Here is a 20,346-nt window from a genome sequence, read left to right as displayed (position 1 = left end):
GTGCTCCATGCAATCTGTGCCCTCCCTAATACCCACCACCTGGTTCCCCCACCCTCCCACCCCGCCCCTTCAAAACCCTCAGGTTGTTTTTCAGAGTCCATAGTCTCTCATGGTTCACCTCCCCTTCCAATTTCCCTCAACTCCCTTCTCCTCTCCATCTACCCTTGTCCTCTATATTATTTGTTATGCTCCACCAATAAGTGAAACCATATGATACTTGACTTTCTCTGCTTGACTTATTTCACTCAACATAATCTCTTCCAGTCCTGTCCATGTTGCTACAAAAGTTGGGTATTCGTCCTTTCTGATGGAGGCATAATACTCCATAGTGTATATGGACCACATCTTCCTTATCCATTCATCCGTTGAAGGGCATCTTGGTTCTTTCCACACTTTGGCAACCGTGGCCATTGCTGCTATAAACATTGGGGTACAGATGGCCCTTCTTTTCACTACATCTGTATCTTTGGGGTAAATACCCAGCAGTGCAATTGCAGGGTCATAGGGAAGATCTATTTTTAATTTCCTGAGGAATCTCCACACTGTTCTCCAAAGTGGCTGCACCAGTTTGCATTCCCACCAACAGTGTAAGAGGGTTCCCCTTTCTCCACATCCTCTCCAACACACGATGTTTCCTGTCTTGCTAATTTTGGCCATTCTAACTGGTGTAAGGTGGTATCTCAATGTGGTTTTGATTTGAATCTCCCTGATGGCTAGTGATGATGAACATTTTTTCATGTGTCTGGTAGCCATTTGTATGTCTTCATTGGAGAAGTGTCTGTTCATATCTTCTGCCCATTTTTTGATATGATTATCTGTTTTGTGTGTGTTGAGTTTGAGGAGTTCTTTATAGATCCTGGATATCAACCTTTTATCTGTACTGTCATTTGCAAATATCTTCTCCCATTCCGTGGGTTGCCTCTTTGTTTTGATGACTGTTTCTTTTGCTGTGCAGAAGCTTTTTATCTTGATGAAGTCCCAGAAGTTCATCTTTGCCTTTATTTCCTTCGCCTTTGGAGACATATCTTGAAAGAAGTTGCTATGGCTGATATCAAAGAGGTTACTCCCTATGTTCTCCTCGAGGATTCTGATGGATTCCTGTCTCACGTTGAGGTCTTTTATCCATTTCGAGTTTATCTTTGTGTACGGTGTAAGAGAATGGTCAAGTTTCATTCTTCTACATATAGCTGTCCAGTTTTCCCAGCACCATTTATTGAAGAGACTGTCTTTTTTCCACTGGATATTTTTTCCTGTTTTGTCAAAGATTATTTGACCATAGAGTTGAGGGTCCATATCTGGGCTCTCTACTCTGTTCCACTGGTCCATGTGTCTGTTTTTATGCCAGTACCATGCTGTCTTGGTGATCACAGCTTTGTAGTAAAGCTTGAAATCAGGTAACGTGATGCCACCAGTTTTATTTTTGTTTTTCAACATTTCCTTAGTGATTCGGGGTCTCTTCTGATTCCATACAAATTTTAGTATTATTTGCTCCAGCTCTTTGAAAAATACTGGTGGAATTTTGATTGGAATGGCATTAAAAGTATAGATTGCTCTGGGCAGTATAGACATTTTAACAATGTTTATTCTTCCCATCCAAGAGCATGGAATGGTCTTCCATCTTTTTGTGTCTTCTTCAATTTCTTTTAGGAGTGTTCTGTAGTTCCTCGAGTACAGATCTTTAACCTCTTTGGTTAGGTTTATTCCGAGGTATCTTATGGTTTTTGGTGCTATAGTAAATGGAATCGATTCTCTAATTTGCCTTTCTGTATTCTCATTGTTAGTGTATAAGAAAGCCACTGATTTCTGGACATTGACTTTGTATCCTGCTACATTACTGAATTGCTGTATGAGTTCTAGTAGTTTGGAGGTGGAGTCTTTCGGGTTTTCCATATAAAGAATCATGTCATCTGCGAAGAGAGAGAGTTTGACTTCTTCCTTGCCAATCTGGATACCTTTTATTTCTCTTTGTTGTCTGATTGCTGTTGCTAGGACTTCTAATACTATGTTGAACAAGAGCGGTGAGAGTGGGCATCCTTGTCGTGTTCCTGATCTCAATGGGAAGGCTGCAAGCTTTTTCCCATTGAGGATGATATTTGCTGTGGGTTTTTCATAGATAGATTTGATGAAGTTCAGGAATGTTCCCTCTATCCCTATACTTTGAAGCGTTTTAATCAGGAACGGATGCTGGATTTTGTCAAAAGCTTTTTCTGCATCAATGGAGAGGATCATGTGGTTCTTCTCTCTTCTCTTATTGATTTGTTCTATCACATTGATTGATTTGCGAATGTTGAACCATCCTTGTAACCCAGGGATGAATCCTACCTGGTCATGGTGGATAATCTTTTTAATGTGCTGTTGGATCCTGTTTGCTAGGATCTTGTTGAGAATCTTAGCATCCATATTCATCAGTGATATCGGTCTGAAATTCTCCTTTTTGGTAGGGTCTTTGCCTGGTTTGGGGATCAGGGTGATGCTGGCTTCATAAAAAGAGTCTGGAAGTTTTCCTTCTGCTTCAATTTTTTGAAACAACTTCAGGAGAATAGGTATTATTTCTTCTTTGAAAGTTTGATAGAATTCCCCAGGGAATCCGTCAGGTCCTGGGCTCTTGTTTTTTGGGAGGTTTTTGATCACTGCTTCAATCTCGTTACTAGATATCGGTCTATTCAGGTTGTCAATGTCTTCCTGGTTCAATTTTGGGAGTTTATAGTTTTCCAGGAATGCATCCATTTCATCTAGGTTGCTTAGCTTATTGGCATATAACTGTTGATAATAGCTTCTGATGATTGTTTCTACTTCCTTGGTGTTAGTTGTGATCTCTCCCTTTTCATTCATAATTTTATTAATTTGGGCTTTCTCTCTTTTCTTTTGGATTAGTGTGGCCAATGGTTTATCGATCTTATTGATTCTTTCAAAAAACCAGCTTCTAGTTTCGTTGATACGTTCTACTGTATCTCTGGTTTCTACCTCGTTGATCTCTGCTCTAATCTTGATTATTTCCCTTCTTACGTGTGGAGTTGGTTTGATTTGTTGTTGATTCTCCAGTTCTTTAAGGTGTAGAGACAGCTGGTGTATTCTGGATTTTTCAATTTTTTTGAGGGAGGCTTGGATGGCTATGAATTTCCCCCTTAGGACCGCCTTTGCTGTATCCCATAGGTTTTGGAGTGAAGTGTCTTCGTTCTCATTGGTTTCCATAAATTGTTGAAGTTCTTCTTTGATCTCCTGGTTGATCCAAGCATTCTTAAGCAAGGTGGTCTTTAGCTTCCAGGTATTTGAGTTCCTTCTGAACTTTTCCTTGTGATTGAGCTCCAGTTTCAAAGCATTGTGATCTGAGAATATGCAGGGAATAATCTCAGTCTTTTGGTATCGGTTGAGCCCTGATTTGTGACCCAGTATGTGGTCTATTCTGGAGAAGGTTCCATGTGCACTTGAGAAGAATGAGTATTCTGTTGTTTTAGGGTGGAATGTTCTGTATATATCTATGAGGTCCATCTGGTCCAATGTGTCATTCAATGCTCTTATTTCTTTATTGATTTTCTGCTTCGATGATCTGTCTATTTCTGAGAGAGGCGTGTTAAGATCTCCTACTATTAATGTATTCATATCAATATGACTCTTTATCTTGATTAATAGTTTTCTTATGTAATTGGCTGCTCCCATATTGGGGGCATAGATATTTACAATTGTTAGATCATCTTGGTGGATAGTCCCTTTAAGAATGATGTAGTGTCCTTCTGTATCCCTGACTACTGTCTTTAGTTTAAAATCTAATTTATCTGATATGAGAATCGCTACCCCGGCCTTCTTTTGAGGCCCATTGGCGTGAAAGATGCTTCTCCATCCCTTCACTTTCAGTCTGGGTGTATCTTTAGGTTCAAAATGTGTCTCTTGTAGACAACATATGGATGGGTCCTGTCGTTTTATCCAATCTGCAACCCTGTGTCGTTTTATGGGTGCATTTAGGCCATTCACATTGAGAGTGATTATTGAGAGATACGTTTTTATTGACATTGTGTTATCTTTGAAGTCTTTCTTTCTGTCGATTGTCTCTATATTTCTGTTCAATGCTATTCTTAGGATTTTTCCTCTTTTATAGAACCCCCCTTAATATTTCCTGCAGTGTCGGCTTGGTGGTTGCATAGTCTTTCAAGCCTTGCCGGTCTTGGAAACTCTTTATCTCTCCATCCATTTTGAATGTCAGTCTTGCTGGATAAAGTAGTCTTGGCTGCATGTTCTTCCCATTTAGTGCCCTGAATATATCTTGCCAGCCCTTTCTGGCTTGCCAGGTCTCTGTGGACAGGTCTGACGTTATTCTGATGGGCTTTCCTCTGTATGTAAGGAGGTTCTTTGTCCTAGCAGCTTTCAAGAGATTGTATCTACAATTATGATTCCTCAATTTTACTATGAGGTGCCTGGATGTTTTTTTTGAATTTATAATCTTGGGGGGGGACCTTTCTACTTCTAGTACATGAACACTTGTTCCATTCGCAAGATTGGGAAAATTTTCATGAAAAATTTGTTCCACTATATCTTCTAGACTTCTTTCTTTCTCCTCCCCTTCAGGTATTCCAATAATTCTGACATTGGAACGTTTCATGGCATCATTTATTTCCCTGATTCTGTTTTCGTGGCTTCTAAGCTGTTTGTTCCAGGCTTCCTCCTGATCCTTTCTCTCTATTTGTTTGTCCTCCAGATCACTAATTCTATCTTCTGTCTCAGTTACCCTAGCTTTTAGAGAATTTAGATTAGATTGGAACTCATTGAGAGCGTTGTGAACCTCATCCCTGGTGGCCTTCTGCTCTGCCCTAACATTATGAACCTCCTCTCTGGTCGCTTTCAATTCTGCCCTAATCAATTCTGTTTGGTCATCCATGGCTTTCTCCAACCTAGCTATTGCCTGGATAATTGTTAGCCTGAATTCTCTTTCTGACATATTGTCTATGTTGATAGCCGTTAGCTCTGTTGCAGAAGGCCCATCCTCTGTATTTTTCTTCTGTTGGGGATTCCTCCTCCTAGTCATTTTGGTGAGAGATGACTGGACAGATGTAGCTGGATGTATTGACCGTGGTGCAGTCAAGGTGCACCCTGGAACGCTTCTGAGCACTCAGGATTCCCCACCCAAATGAGAGAAAAAAGAAAAGAAAAAGAAAAAAGAGGGAGAGAGAGAGACAGGAAAAAAAGGGAAGATAAAAGTGAAGGTTCAGCCCAAATGGGCCCCAGGGTAAGGTTTATGACGTATACAAACAAAAACAGACAAACAAAAAGACTGATAAAAGTATATGACGAGAGAAAAAATATATATATATAAGCAAAAAAAAGGAGGAGCCTCGTCAAGAAGAACCCCAAGTATAAGATTTATATACTATCCGGACAAACATAAATACACAGAGACACTGGCAGAAGAAAAAGATGGGAGCATGGTTATAGATTCTCGGTGTGGGCGAGGAAGGTTATTTTGATTCTTCCTGGATGTATCTTGATATCTTTGTTAAAGGACTCAACTTTCCTAAGAAAAAGGGGGATTAAAAATTGGTTCACCTATAGGGGTAGCATTGCTTGGAGAAAGGGGGTTACCTTCAAGTTTAACTCTATATGAATATTAGAAAATAAAAATAAAAAAGGAATAAACTGGACTAAACTAAATTAAAAATTTTTTTAAAAATTAAGAAAATAGAAAAGCAAAAGAAAAACACATGTGTATGTATCAAAAAATTCAGGTTAGAAGTTTATCATGGAATTTGATGTACTGGACATCTCACTGTGATGGTAAATAGGTTAAAAAATTATCTATATAAAAAAAGAAAAAAAATGAACCAGAATAGTGGGAAAGAATTAAAAATAAAAGTTGTATCTATGAAGTAGTGGTGGTTGTTCTCTTGTAGTCTTTTTTTTTTTTTCCTGATTTGTTTTCTGGGGGAGGGGGCTGCCACGTGGGTTTTCAGTCAATGATGTTCCCTGAGTTAAGTCCTCCCAACCCCCTCAAGGGGGTGGGCTCTGAGAAAAACGTTTTTTTCAGGTTTTTGTTCTCTGGAGGTTTTTATGTTTGTTCACTTCTTTTCTCTCGCCTTGACAGCTTTTGATGGTTTTTGGAGGTTTAGAGGAAAGAAAACTGCACCCCAACCTCCCTCTCAGAGAGAAGCCTCAGTCTGCTCCCCTGCAGGTGCTGCAGCCGCTGGGCCGCTGGCAGAGCAGGTTCTGAGTCACGGTCCCTGGGGACGCAGGATCTCCTGCTTGTACGCAAAACCAAGGCAGCTGTGGCTGTCTGGGCAGCTCCAGACCGCCAGAGACGTTCCAAGCAGCAATCGCACACTGAGATTTTCCCGCTGGCTGGGGCTGAGAGCTCAGGGCTTGCGCGCACCTCTCCCAGGGGATGGTTTGGGGCGCGGTGCCTCCAGCTCTATCGGCTCTATCGCCGCGTGGGTCTATCACCGCGTGGGTCCCAGAACACCAGGCTGGGCGTTCGTGCACCTCTCTCAGGGGAGGTTGAGGCACGCGTGCATCTCCAGGAAGGTGCGCGTTCTGCCGTCTGGCGTGGCCCCAGCCCCTCACGGGAGCCGGACTCCACCCGTTCTCGGGCGCACTGGCGGCTCCGGGACAAAGACCAGGTTTCTCCGCAGCACTCTCCGGCTCAGCGCCAGGGGATGCTGCCCTGGGTCTGTGGACTTAAGCCCCTATCCCTATCCGCCCCGATTCCCACAATTTCCCCGCGCGAGTCTTTGCTCTTTTGAGTGCTTTCAACAAGACTCCAAGTTAATGCTGGTCCCTAGATGCCGGGCACTCTCGTATTGGGGTATTATTTTCCAGTCGGTCGCCTCTGGTGGCTCCCTCCCCCTTTTGTTTATCTTCCGATATCAGTCCGACGTTCCCACTCCACTTTACCTGCCCACTGGCGTCTTCTGGCCCCCGTAGAGATCCAGACGTGTATAATTCTGATCTCAGGCTGATTTCATGGGTGATCGGAGTTCTTTGGTAGGTAATCAGCTCACTTTAGGGTGCAGGTTGAAAAGGCGCCTCCTCCTACTTCCCCGCCATCTTGTCTCCCATTACCATATCTTCTTTATCTATTCATCAATCAGTGGGCACTTGGGCAATTTCCATATTTGGTTATTATAAATAATGCTGCTATAAACAAAAGGGTGCATTTATCCCTTTGAATTAGTGGTTTTGTATTCTTTGGATAAATAAGAAGTATTGCATTGCTAGATCATAGGGTAGTTCTATTTTGACTCTGAGCAACCTCCATACTGTTTTCCACAGTGGTTGTACCAGCTTGCATTCCCACCAACAGTGTGCAGGTTTCCTTTTTCTCCACACCTTCCTCTTGTTTTTTATGTTTCTGATTGTAGCCATACTGACAGATATGAGGTGATATCTCATTGTATTTTTTAAAGATTTTGTTATTCATTTGAGAGAGAGAGGCTGAGAGAGGGCATGAGCAGGGCAGAGAGGAAGAAGCAGGTTCCCTGTGAGCAGGGAGGCCAACACAGGGCTCGAGCTCAGGACTTTGAGATCATGACCTGAGCTGAAGATAGACACTTAACTGACTGAGTCACCCAGGTGCCTCTATCTCATTGTAGTTTTGATTTGTATTTCCCTGGTAATAAGTGATAATGAACATCTTTTATGTGTCTGCTGGCCATCTGGATGTCTTCTTTGGAGAGATACTTGTTCATGCCAATTTTTTGATTGGATTATTTGTTTTTTGGGTGATGAGTTGTATCATTTCTTTATTTAATGAAATTCTTTCATTAAATCTTTATCAGATATGTCATTTGTAGTATCTTCTCCCATTCCATTCATTGCCTTTGAGTTTTGTTGATTATTTCCTTTGCTGTGCAGAAGCATTTTATTTTTATGTAGTCCCAACAGTTTATTTTTGCTTCTGTTTCTCTTGTCTCAGGAGACATGTCTACAAAGAAGTTACTACCTGTGTTCTCTTTAAGGATTTTGATGGTTTCAGGTTTCACATTTAGGTCCACTATCCATTTTGAATTTATTTTTTGTACAGTGTAAGAAAGAGATTCAGTTTCTTTCTTTCACATGTTGCTGTCCAATTTTCCCGTACCATTTGTTGAAGAGACTGTCTTTTTTCCATTGGATGTTCTTTCCTCCTCTTTTGAAGATTAATTGACCATATCATTGTGGGTTTATTTCTGGGTTTTCTATTTTGTTCCATTGATCTATGTGGCTATTTTTGTTTCAGTACCATCCTGTTTTGATGACTACAGCTTTGCAATATAACTTGAAGTCCAGAACTATGATGCCTCCAGCTTTGCTTTTCTTTTTCAAGGTTGCTATGCCTTTTTGTGGTCTTTTGTGTTTCCGTACAATTTTAGGATTGTTTGTTCTAGTTCTGTGAACAGTCCTTTTGGTATTTTGATAGGGATTGCATTAAATGTGCAGATTGCTTTGGGTAGTATAGACATTTTAACAATATTTGTTCTTCCAATTTATGACAGGGATTATCTTTCCATTTCTTTGTGTCACCTTCAATTTCTTTCATTAGTGTTTTATAGTTTTCAGAGTACAGGTCTTTCAACTCTTTGTTTAAGTTTGTTCCTAGATGGCTTATTACTTTTGGTCTAGTTGTAAATGGGATTGATTCCTTAATTTTTCTTTCTGCTGCCTCATTATTGGCTTATAGAAACGCAAGACTTCTGTATGTTGATTTTGTATCCTGTGACTTTAGTGAATTCATTTATCAGTTCTGGTAGTTTTTTGGTGGAAACTTTCTATTTTTCTATATCATGCCATCTGTAAATAATAAAAGTTTTACTTCTTCCTTACTGATTTGGATGCCTTTTATTTCTTTTTGTTTTATTTTCTGTTTATTTCTTTTTGTTTTCTGATTGTTGTGGCTAGGACCTCCAGTACCATGTTAAATAACAGTGATAAGAGTGGACATCACTGTCTTCTTTGTTAACTTAGGGGAAAAGCTCTCTTTTTTTTCCCATTGAAGATGATGTTAGCTGTGGGTTTTTCATAGTGGCCTTTATTATGTTGGGCTATGTTCCCTTTAAACCTACTTTGTTGAAGGTTTTTATCATGACTGGATGTTGTGCTTTCTCAGATTCTTTTTCTATTTAAATGAATTTTTTTTCTATTTAAATTCATTCTATTCAAATAAACATACGTTTCATATCCTTTTTCTTATTGATGTAATGTGTCACACTGATTGATTTGTGAATAGTCAAGTATCCTTGCAACCCAAGAATAAATCACACTTGATCATGGTGAATGATTTTTTAATGCATTGTTGGATTTGCTTTGCTAATATTTTGTTTTTTTTTTTTTAAGATTTTATTTAATTTGACACACAGAGATCACAGGTAGGCAGAGAGGCAGGCAGAGAGAGAGGAAGGGAAGCAGGCTCACTGCTGAGCAGAGAGCCCGATGTGAGACTCGATCCCAGGACCCTGGGATCATGACCTGAGCTGAAGGCAGAGGCTTTAACTCACTGAGCCACCTAGGCGCCCCTGTTGAGGTTTTTTTGCATCTATGTTCATCAGGGATATTGGTGTGTAGTTCAGTCTTTTTAGTGCTGTCTTTGCCTTGTTTTGGTGTCATGGTAATGCTGGCCTCAGAATGAATTTGGAAGCTTTCTGCTCTTTTCTTTTCTTTTCTTTCTTTCTCTTTCTTCTTTCTTTCTTTCTTTCTTTTTTTTTTTTTTTGACTAGTTCAAGAAGAATAAGTATTAACTCTTATTTAAATGTTTGGTAGAATTTGCCTATGAAGCCATCTGGTCCTGAACTTTTGTTTGTTGGGAGTGTTTTGATTACTGATTCAATTTCTTTGCTGGTTATCTTTCTATTCACATTTTCTGTTTCTTTCTCTTTTTAATTTTGGTAATTTATATTTATATACAATTTATATTTTGGTATTTTTATCTAGAAATTATCCATTTCTTCCAGATTGTCCAATTTATTGGCATAATTTTTCATAATATTCTCTTAAAATTGTTTATATTTCTGTGGTGTTGGTTATGTCTCTTCTCATTTGTGATTTTATTTCTTTGAGTCCTTTCTCACTTTTTCTTCATAAGTCTGGCTAGAGATTTATCAATTTTATTGATTTTTTTCCCAGGAACCAGCTCCTGGTTTCATTGGTCTGTTGTATTTTTTTTTTAAGTTTCTATATCATTTATTTCTGCCTTAATCTTTATTATTTGCTTCCCCCTGCTGTTCTTAGGTTTTGTTTCTTGTTCTTTTTCTAGCTCCTTTAAGTGTAAGATTAGGTTGTTTATTTGAGATTTTTTTTCTTGCTTCTTGATGTAGGCCTGCATTACTATAAACTTTCCTCTTAGAACTGCAAAGGCTTTGAACTGTTGTGTTTTCATTTTCATTTGCTTCCATATAGTTTTTTATTTTTTCCTTTATCTCCTGGTTAACCCATTCACTGTTTAGTAGCATGTTATTCAACCTCTGTGTATCTGTTGCCTTTCTAGATTTTTTCTTGTTGTTGACATCTAGTTTCATAGCATTGTGGTCACAAAAGATGCTTGGTATGACTTTGGTCTTCTTGAATTTGTTGACGCTTTTTTGATGTCCTAACATGTGATCTATTCTGGGGAATGTTCCATGTGCACTTGAGTGGAATGTTTATTCTTTTGTTTTAGGATGGAATGTATAAATATATCTGTTAAATCCATCTATTCCAGTGTGTCATTCAAAGTCATTGTTTCTTACTGGTTTTCTGTTTAGATGATCTGTTGATTGATGTAAGTGGGGTATTAAAGTTCCCTACTATTTTTGTATTACTATGACGAGTTCTTTTATGTTTGTTATTAAGTGCTTTATGTATTTGGATGTTCCCCTGTTGATACATAAATGTTATAATTGTTAAATCTTCTAGTTGGATTGTCCCCTTTATTATTATATGGTGTCCTTCTTTGTCTCTTGTTACAGTCTTTGTTTTAAAGTCTATTAGTCTAGGGATGCCTGGGTGGCTCAGTTGGTTAAGCCGCTGCCTTCGGCTCAGGTCATGATCCCAGGGTCCTGGGATCGAGTCCCGCATCAGACTCCTTGCTCAGCAGGGAGCCTGCTTCTCTCACTGCCTCTGCCTGCCTTTCTGCCTGCTTGTGTGTACTCTCTCTCTCTGGCAAATAAATAAAATCTTAAAAAAAAATTTAAAGTCTATTAGTCTAATACAAGTTTTGCTATTCTGGGTTTTTGGTTTTAAAACATATTTCTTTATCATTCAAAAATCATTGCAAGAGAATTTTTTAAAAAGATTTTATTAATTTATTTGACACAGAGAGAGAGAGATCACATGCAGGCAGAGAAGCAAGCAGAGAGAGAGGGGAAACAGGCTCCCTGAGCAGAGAGCCTGATGTGGGCTCATTCCCAGGACCCTGAGATCATGACCTGAGTTGAAGGAAGAGGCTTAACCCACTGAGCCACCCAGGTGCCTCTCAAGAGAATTTTTGAATTAATATTTGCATAACATTTTCATAAACTTTTCTCCTTTTAAAATAACTCTACATGTGATTTTACTTCTTGAGTTGTTCACAATTTAATGTATTTCTATTATTTTCTTTATTTTTAAATGGGCTAACCAACTATTTATTTACTAACTGCTAATTTTCCATGTATTCTATTGGATTAATTTTTCTATTTTCTTAATATCTGCTTTGGTTCACTTGACAAATATTTATTTTAAGTGCTTATATATTTTCAACACTGTTTAAGGAAATGGGGATATAGTATAGTACAAGACTGAAAAGTTCTCATGCGACTTACACTTTACAAGTAGAAATACACAATTACCTAAACAAACAATTAATAACTAATATCATTTTATATATACGTTAGTCCCATGAAAAAAATAAAACCGAATCAAGTGCTGAAAGTGTCTTACATCAATGTCATTTTAGATAGAAACCTTTGCTTTTATCAATTTCTTCTGTTTCCCTGTTTTTGTTTCTGTACATTTAAAAAAGGATTTGCTTCTGTGTTTTTATAAATTTTAGTAATTAACCTATTTAAAACTACTGGTTCATGAAGGAGATACCCTCAAGTTCGATTCCATTGTGTCTTGGATATTATTTATGAAGATGCTAAGGAGGGTCAAGTATATAATATGTCACCTGGTTTCATTCCTCAGCTTTTCTCCATCTCTACTAAGAGAATATATAGTATATAATTTATGATGATCTTTATGGGGTGACTGATGATCTTCAAAGGCTGGGGTGAGCATGGAAGTGTTCATTATGATTTGTGTTTCACTTTGAGTTGACACTAAATCTTGCACTCTTAAGTAAACTATGGTGTTCCTGTACTCTCAAAAGAGGATAAATATGAGGATTCAGGAATTTAACCTAGTATAAAACTTTTTGAAGAACTTGGACTTCAAATTTTTTCCAGCATAACTGCCTGTTAGTGACAATGAGAAGGAGACATGAGTTCAAGGATGTTCGGTTTATTGTGAGAAGAAGAAGAGCATAATCATTAAGTGACTGGTTCTGGAGTCAAATTGCTTTGATCCCAGCTCTCACATGTACCTGATTTGTAAACAACATAAGTCACTTAATCTCTCTTTGCTAAGGTTGCTTGTTTGGAAAGTAGGGGAAGAAATACGGTTGATGAAATAGAATAAATTGCTATGAATACCAACTTATAATGTTATTGTTTGTATTAAATTACTACATGTAAGGAACTTAGGAGAGTGTTTGGATCATAGTAATAACTCAATAAATGTTCTGGATTATTATTATTTATTACTTACTTTTAGTATTACTACTGCAGCCAGGAATCCTGTTTCATGAGAATTTTTGTTCATTCTATATGATGTTGTTACCATAACACCTTGTAAGTAAGTCATTCTCTCTTAGAAACTCTTGCTAGCCCTCATTTCTCTGGAATTCAGAGTACTGCCTTTCTTCCCTGTTTAGTTAATTTTTCTCACCAAATAGTTCTCTTTCTCATTAACATTACTTATGGAGAGGCTATCTTTCTGTGGTGATGTTGAAGCCACTCTGTACTGGTATGCTTCTGTGTTAGTTGAGAGCATATTGGAGCTGGCTAGGTAATCAGGTCTACTTCAGTCCTGAAAGCACAATAAGAATCACCAATCCCTTCCATCTTCCTTGTGCAGGCTCTGATCTTTGAAAATAAAGTAATGGTTTTTGGAAAGAAACAAGTTGAGCCAGATTGAGGTAAACTCCTAATTTATTATAGACTCATGAAACAACTCTTGCCCAGGCCCACACTGTTAAAGGAGCTTAGAAATGAATAAGATATGGTTTCCAGTGAAACATTAAGTATTAGAATATGGCCTGCATTTCCACGGGAAGCGATTTACCTATACCAATATATGTACTAACAAAGAAAGTAAACAGTTTCCTAGTGTGAAAGGATTTCAATCCAAAATGAAACCAGAGGCTATGAAATAGAGAATCTCACTCATGTGCCTCCAGGAATAAAAACCTTAAGAACTGAGAGACTCATTCCCTGTGAATGCCTGACTTACAGAAAACTAGAATTTTCTACTGACAATGAACATTTGTCAAGAATGTTTCCCTATCCTCAAGCAAGTGAAATTACTACCAGGACTTCAGCTGGACCTTCCTGACTCCTTGCATTCCTTGCGCATAAATACAGTCTAACCCAAACGTTCAAATGGCTGACCTATGGTTTGCTGCAATTTGAGTTTCCTAAATTGCAGTTTATCTTCTATTCCTGATTAAACTCTTTCTGTTCAATTCAGGCTTGCCTCAGCTTACCTCTTCATTTAGGTTGATGCTATGTTATTTGGCCCCCTTTGGAACCTACAGATTTTACAGGGTTAGAGATCACTTGGTGGCTCATTAGCTTTATCTGTTTCGAAAGAGATAGATAGAAAGGTTTTGGCCTTAATTCTCCAAGCAGCTGACACTGTGGAATAATGAGAAGAGTGATGATGTTAAAGTCACATCAGGTGTGAGTTTCATAGGAGTCATTGTGCCACCACCTAGCTGGGCATTCTAGGTCAACTTGTTTCATTTCTTTGGACTTCAGTTTCTTTACTGGCATAAAATAACATCATTAAATTAAAATGATGAGTAAAAAAAGTATAGAATTTGTAATCTCTATAAATATCAATATAATATGACTTACTATTACATGGGTTCAAATGCACCATAGTTTTGATTGTGTCTCTGAAGAAGGTTGTGCTATGTAAGACTTTTTCTTAATCTAGACATGATGATTTACAACTCCTTAAGCTGTATGAACTTGGCCATTTAATCTATGAACTTTAGCTTCCTGTCCATAAAATGGAAGTAATACCTACTTCTTAGATTTATTGATAGAGTTCATTGAAATAATAGCTATTAAGTACCAAGTACAGTACCTGGCAAAATGCAATGAAAATGCTGCACAGTATTATTAGTTTTGTCTGCCCTTCACTTTTTCTTTAATTTTCTCTCTACCTCTTATCTTCCCTAATTATGCCAGAGACTATACCTTAATTTTATGGCCGGTTCTCGTTGTTTAACTTGGGAGATTTTCCTATCAAGACTAATTTTGGGGTTCTCTTTATTTATTTGTTTATTTATCTTTATTTCTTTTCAGTGTAACAGTATTCATTGTTTTTTCACCACATCCAGTGCTCCATGCAATACGTGCCCTCCTCAATACCCACCACCTGGTTCCCCCCAACCTCCTACCCCCCGCCCCTTCAAAACCCCTTCAGGTTGTTTTTCAGTGTCCATAGTCTCTCATGGTTCTCCTCCCCTTCCAGTTTCCCTCAACTCCCTTCTCCTCTCCATCTCCCCATGTCCTCCATGTTATTTGTTATGCTCCACAAATAAGTGAAACCATATGATAATTGGCTCTCTCTGCTTGACTTATTTCACTCAGCATAATCTCTCCCAGTCCCGTCCATGTTGCTACAAAAGTTGGGTATTCATCCTTTCTGATGGAGGCATAATACTCCATAGTGTATATGGACCACATCTTCCTTATCCATTCGTCCATTGAAGGGCATCTTGGTTCTTTCCACAGTTTGGCGACCGTGGTCATTGCTGCTATAAACATTGGGGTACAGATGGCCCTTCTTTCCACTACATCTGTATCTTTGGGGTTAATACCCAGTAATGCAATTGCAGGGTCATAGGGAAGCTCTATTTTTTAATTTCTTGAGGAATCTCCACACTGTTCTCCAAAGTGGCTGCACCAACTTGCATTCCCACCAACAGTGTAAGAGGGTTCCCCTTTCTCCACATCCTCTCTAGCACATGTTGTTTCCTGTCTTGCTAATTTTGGCCATTCTAACTGGTGTAAGGTGGTATCTCAATGTGGTTTTAATTTAAATCTCCCTAATGGCTAGTGATGATGAACATTTTTTCATGTGTCTGATAGCCATTTGTGTGTCTTCATTGGAGAAGTGTCTGTTCATATCTTCTGCCCACTTTTTGATATGATTATCAGTTTTGTGTGTGTTGAGTTTGAGAAGTTCTTTATAGATCCTGGATATCAACCTTTTGTCTGTACTGTCATTTGCAAATATCTTCTCCCATTCTGTGGGTTGCCTCTTTGTTTTGTTGACTGTTTCCTTTGCTGTGCAGAAGCTTTTGATCTTGATGAAGTCCCAAAAGTTCATTTTCGCTTTTGTTTCCTTAAAAGGGTATGGAGACATCAGGCCCAGAGGCTGCCTAGTTTTTTGTTTGTTTGTTTGTTTGTTTGTTTTTATAAAATTTGCCTGTAAATTGAGCTTGCTGTCACCAAATCTTTCTTTGGTTTTTCCTTTATCTCTCCTTTCCACCTCTTTCCTATCCTATCATTTGACAAATTAAAGTGTTCATTTTCACTATGGCAGTTGTTTTTCTTGGTATACCACCGGCTGGGATTTTTGGCAGATGATGGGCCAGGGTGTCCCTCTTCGGGGATTTCTTTCAGCCAGAGAGAACTGCTTTTCCCATGGTTTTTACTCCTTCCTAGGGGCAGACTTTATCTAATGACTGTTCCATGTAGGGGTACAAATGCCCTAGACCTTAGCCTTGATTTGGGATTTCTGTAAAGGACCATCTAAGTTTTAGAGATCACTGTGGCATTGTCTGAGTCTTCTGATGATCCTGGATTGCAGTTAACCTCCCTTCTGCACAGTCCTCTTCTTGTACTCTCTTACAGATACTGTTTCTGAAGACATGCCATAGTAAACCTCCAGTGGCAAATCTCTGTCTCAGAGTCCTTTCCTGGAAACCAGCTTATGACAATCCTACACAGCTTGTACCCCAATAGATTTACTTAGTAGGACTCATTTTGCTCATCAATTACACAGAAACCACAAGAGTAGAGCAGTGTACATAAATTCCAATTATTAGACTCGGATGTACTAATTTTTGTGCCTTCCCTCCTTAGTGTTAGGCAGAATAGGGAAATTATGAAACACCCAGAAAGACCATCTTGGAAGCTGGAAACATGGGATGCCTGGGTGGCTCAGTCAGTTGGACATCTGACTCTTGGTTTTGGCTCAGGTCATGATCTCAGGGTGTTGAGATTGAACCCCACATCAGGCATCATGCTCAGCCTAGAGTCTGCTTTAGTTTCTCTCTCCCTCTGCCCCTGCTCCCCTCAAATAAATAAATAATAGATAAATAAATAAGTATTTAAAAAAAGAAGATGGAAACAATGTCTACACCAATGGATATGCGGGTGTCCTTCCTTCAGGATTGCATCTGCTTTCAGCAAATCTAAAATCTCCATCCTTAACTTTATACTCAATATGAAGATCTTGCTTTAGACATTGTCCAGAAAAGCTGTTGCCTCATGAACAGCTGACCATCTACTGGGCCACCTACAATGGAAAACAACATGATGAAAACACAAGTGTAATGTGCTCACTTGAGTCCAAGCTCTCCTTGACAGTAAAAACAATACCAACAAAAGAGAAACAAATAACACTTCTTAAAAAAGATTTATTTATTTATTTATTTATTTTAGAGAAAAAAAATTACAAGCAGGTGGAGGAGAGGGAGAGAATCCTCAAACAGACTCCCCACTAAGGAGGAAGCTGAATGCAGGGTCTATCCCAGGACCCTGAGATCATAACCTGAGCTGAAATCAAGAGTCAGATGCTTAACCAACTAAGCCACTAAGGTAGCCCTGAGACTAACAGCACTTTTAATTTTATTTTTAAATGTATTCAAATGCTTCATGCATAAAAGCAATGATACCTAACATACATGCAGACTGTATAATAGGATAAACGTATATTTAAAAATTGAGGTGAAAGTAAATTAGTGGTGTAAAGTTTGAAAACAAACATGTATAATAAATTCTTTCACATTTTTAGAAAATTTGTCACAATCTTTTCTGGAGCATCCTACATGTAGATTAAGAGATGGAGACAAGATCAAACATAAGGTTTTCAGGCCCCATAAAGTTGTTTTCACTAAGGTCAAAAGGAATTTTGTCCTTGTAGGATTTTAGAACTTTAAATTGATAATAAAAAAGATGAAATTTTTAAAAAAACCCACAAGAGATTATTTTCTGTGTATTGCACACTAACAATTCTTCCTAAATAGGGGAGTAGCAATATCTAATCATAGAATGCTAAGAGATACCCTGTTTTGGATCTAGCTGAAAAAAATCCTTTGTTATCATCTGGTTTTTACACCTTTATCTTGTCACCTTTAATGACCTTTCCTTTGACTCCATATTAGAAATTGACTTTCATGGCCAATCCTCATATTTCATCATTAACCATAATTATTCTACTTTCAAGGCTTCAGCTTCTCAAAATATTACTGCTGACATACTCCATATAGACAGATGCCAACATACAGCTCTGTGAGGTAGCCAAAGGGTGACTTTCAAGTCCAGACATTTGAGTCTCTACAGCTCTTGCTATTATTCTATGTCCTATATACACTTATTTTCAAGCTCTGAAGGTAGGCCCAATTTTTCTTAAATTCCCCTGCATTTGAATTCTCAAATTCACTCCATCTGAATGCCCACTAATAATATTACACAAGATATCATTTAATAAGAAAAATAAGGACACATATTAAATGGGAGAAGTGAAACAAAAAACAAAACATTTGTAGATAGAATATATTGTGAAAAAGTAGTTTTAAGCAATTTGATTTTGGTTGAATTAGTGTTGCAGTTTCATTTAGTTATATTACCTATTTTAATAGAGCTGTGGCATGTAAAGTAAATTGGTATAACCCCTTTTGAAAGTAATTTGGGGATATATATCAAGAACTATAAAACTTTTCTACTGAGAGCCATAAAATTGTTCATTGCCTTTGATGAAGTAAAGCCACTCCTGGGAATTTACTCTAAGATACAATCAAAAAGAAGGGAAAATCAAACATAGGAAGGTATTTACTTCAGCATTAGTGATAATAGACACTGATTAGAAATACTCTTGAATAGAGAAATGACTAGGATAGTATTTTTAATTCATATGAATAAATGTATAGCTACTAAAATGATAATTAGATACAGAATGACAACTGCATGACAGGGTGGACCGTTGTGGGCCCAGATCTATAATTAGACACAGAGAATGGAGAGGCTGCACTATCATCTGTCACTTCTGCATGATGACAGGTAAAGATCTTCAATATTGACTATTGCTGATGTGATGTCCCAGGGCTCAACCTCTTGTCTTAATATCTATACTTACTACCTTGATGATTTTATCCAGTCTCTTAATTTTATATACTATTCATATGCTGATGACTCCCAAATTGATATCCCTATCCCAGATTTCTGCTGTAAACACAAGACTTGGACATTCATTCTTCAGCATTGTTGTCATATTTAATAGACATTTTGCACCTAGTGTCTACAATGAATGCCTGGTATACTGCTACAGATCTACTCCAACTATACATTTCTTCTTTTAGTGAGTTCCACCTCTATCCTTTTCCACTTTTCTGTGTGAAAACCTTGAAGTAATCTTTGGGGCTTCTTTTCCTCTGTCACCCACATCCAATCCTTTGGGAAATCTTGTAGGCTCTGCCTTGTCAGTGTATCCAGAATTTGACTGTTGCTCATCTTTCTCTATAACTATCACTCTGGCCTGTGGCTAAAATTACTACAATAGGTTTCCAATGTCTTCCTGACTCTAAAATTATCTGCTGTAGACTGATCTTAACACTACATGCAGATGACATTATGACATTTTAACAAAATTTTTAATAATACTATTGTATTCAAACACAATTCACATCTTAAAGGAGAGAGCTGTAGATGCCAAATTAGGGTCTCAAGTTTGGCTTTTCTGACTTTAGCTTCTACGAACATTCTGCTGTGATTATCCTTTCTGATAAGAGGTCTTGCTAAAGTGATAAGGTTTTTTTTTTTTAAACACCTAAGCATATTTAAATCACCTTTAAAATATCCCATCCCTCTAAATAAACATATTTAGAATATGTTTCTCAGGTATGCCTGGCTGGTTCAGTTGGTAGAGCATGCGACTCTTATCTTGGGGTTATAAGTTTGAGTCCATGTTGGGTGTAGAGATTTCTTAAAAATAAAATCTTAAAAAAAAAGAATATATTTTTCAAATTAAATTGATGAATTTGTTTTTTACTTTTTCTCTATATGAATGAAAGCTGCAGTAAACAAAACAGAATGAAACCTTGCATTTAAACAGCTTTTGTTTGAACAGAGTCCCAAGGGTTTTGCACTCAAACTCTTCACATCGTTTAACGGATTCTTCCCTGGTACTTTGTAACAAAGCTCTGGCAGACAACACATATTTTCCCTAAATTCTGATCAATTCTGATATGGGATATTCTATGCCTTTGCACTTAACACGTCTCTCCCCTCTCTGCCCCAATTCTAAAGGCATTGAGTAATAGGGTTCAGTCTCTTCTATTTAACGCTCTGAATCAGAATTCTCATCATTCTCATATGATAACAATGACTGGGTCTTATAAAACATACAGATTAACAGATATCTTCTCTGGAAATGCTTTTTTTTTTCTTTCCAGATTTTATTTAAATTCGTGTAAGTTACCATGTAGTATTAGTTTCAGGGGTTCAGAATTTAGTAATTTATCACTTGCATGTAACAACCCCTGCTCATTACAAGTGTCCTCCTTAATGCCTATCACCCACTTATCCCATCCCTCTACCCACCTGCCCTCTAGCTACCCTCAGTTTGTTCCCTATAGTTAAGAGTCCCTTATGGAGATCTCTCCCCTGGAAATTCTGACTTGATGGATTTAGATTGAGCATGAAGATGGCATTTTAGGAAAGCATTCCAGATGACCTTAATTTTAATAATTGTTCAGTAAAGCTTCACGATGACTTAAAACAAGTAAAGTAACACAGGTATTAGTATATTCTTCAGTTATGGGAAATAACTGAAATGAAAATAAAAGACCACATTAGAAATCATGTATAATCTTAT

The sequence above is a fragment of the Martes martes genome, assembly GCF_963455335.1.
Source record: "Martes martes genome assembly, chromosome: 12".
NCBI classification, from domain to species: domain Eukaryota; kingdom Metazoa; phylum Chordata; class Mammalia; order Carnivora; family Mustelidae; genus Martes; species Martes martes.
Note: the sequence above shows the minus strand (reverse complement) of the source record.